This window comes from Triticum aestivum, unplaced genomic scaffold (assembly GCF_018294505.1).
Source record: "Triticum aestivum cultivar Chinese Spring unplaced genomic scaffold, IWGSC CS RefSeq v2.1 scaffold48421, whole genome shotgun sequence".
Lineage (NCBI taxonomy): Eukaryota > Viridiplantae > Streptophyta > Magnoliopsida > Poales > Poaceae > Triticum > Triticum aestivum.
The window spans coordinates 1-1148 of record NW_025284944.1 but is presented as its reverse complement, the minus strand read 5'-3'; the positions used below and the strand labels follow the sequence as shown (position 1 = coordinate 1148).

General features: G+C 49.0%; 2 non-coding genes across 2 annotated transcripts; both read right to left on the bottom strand.

Moving 5' to 3' along the window:
- Positions 1-327: 327 nt before the first annotated feature.
- LOC123178646 (5S ribosomal RNA) lies at positions 328-446 on the bottom strand. Its single transcript, XR_006489743.1, has one exon. It is a non-coding gene; the product is annotated as a 5S ribosomal RNA (ribosomal RNA).
- Positions 447-813: 367 nt separating this feature from the next.
- On the bottom strand, positions 814-932 carry LOC123178645 (5S ribosomal RNA). Its single transcript, XR_006489742.1, has one exon. It is a non-coding gene; the product is annotated as a 5S ribosomal RNA (ribosomal RNA).
- Positions 933-1148: the final 216 nt, after the last annotated feature.

Genomic DNA, 1148 nt, shown 5'->3' with positions numbered 1-1148 from the left:
CAGGTCCGCTCCAAAGACGATTCTACATTCTCACTACCATTACAACCGTTCCCTAACAATGGATAATGTCCTATACTACTTACTCTCCCGCTCAATCACGGAGACGAGTTTTCCACGGTTTCCACCCGTCCCTCCATACCGCAGCAACACGAGTTTTTTCCACCCCTTTCAGAACGCGCTCTTCGCGCCACAAAGCCGCCCCAAGACGCGCGAGCAATGAGCATCGAGCTTAAACATATCGCAAACGTCAAACATAATATAACGGGATTAATATATATCGCGCACGTGCGACATGTTTGTCACAAGGCGCAAAAAATAATTATAAAAGGAATGCAACACGAGGACTTCCCAGGTGGTCACCCATCCTAGTACTACTCTCGCCCAAGCACGCTTAACTTCGGAGTTCTGATGGGATCCGGTGCTTTAGTGCTGGTATGATCGCATCCCACATGTTTCCCCGTCTTCGTCCCTTATGCTTGCCACTCCCAGGTCCGCTCCAAAGACGATTCTACATTCTCACTACCATTACAACCGTTCCCTAACAATGGATAATGTCCTATACTACTTACTCTCCCGCTCAATCACAGAGACGAGTTTTCCACGGTTTCCACCCCTCCCTCCATACCGCAGCAACACGAGTTTTTTCCACCCCTTTCAGAACGCGCTCCTCGCGCCACAAAGTCGCCCCAAGACGCGCGAGCAATGAGCATCGAGCTTAAACATATCGCAAACGTCAAACATAATATAACGGGATTAATATATATCGCGCACGTGCGACATGTTTGTCACAAGGCGCAAAAAATAATTAAAAAAGGAATGCAACACGAGGACTTCCCAGGAGGTCACCCATCCTAGTACTACTCTCGCCCAAGCACGCTTAACTTCGGAGTTCTGATGGGATCCGGTGCTTTAGTGCTGGTATGATCGCATCCGACATGTTTCCCCGTCTTCGTCCCTTATGCTTGCCACTCCCAGGTCCGCTCCAAAGACGATTCTACATTCTCACTACCATTACAACCGTTCCCTAACAATGGATAATGTCCTATACTACTTACTCTCCCGCTCAATCACGGAGACGAGTTTTCCACGGTTTCCACCCCTCCCTCCATACCGCAGCAACACGAGTTTTTTCCACCCCTTTCAGAACG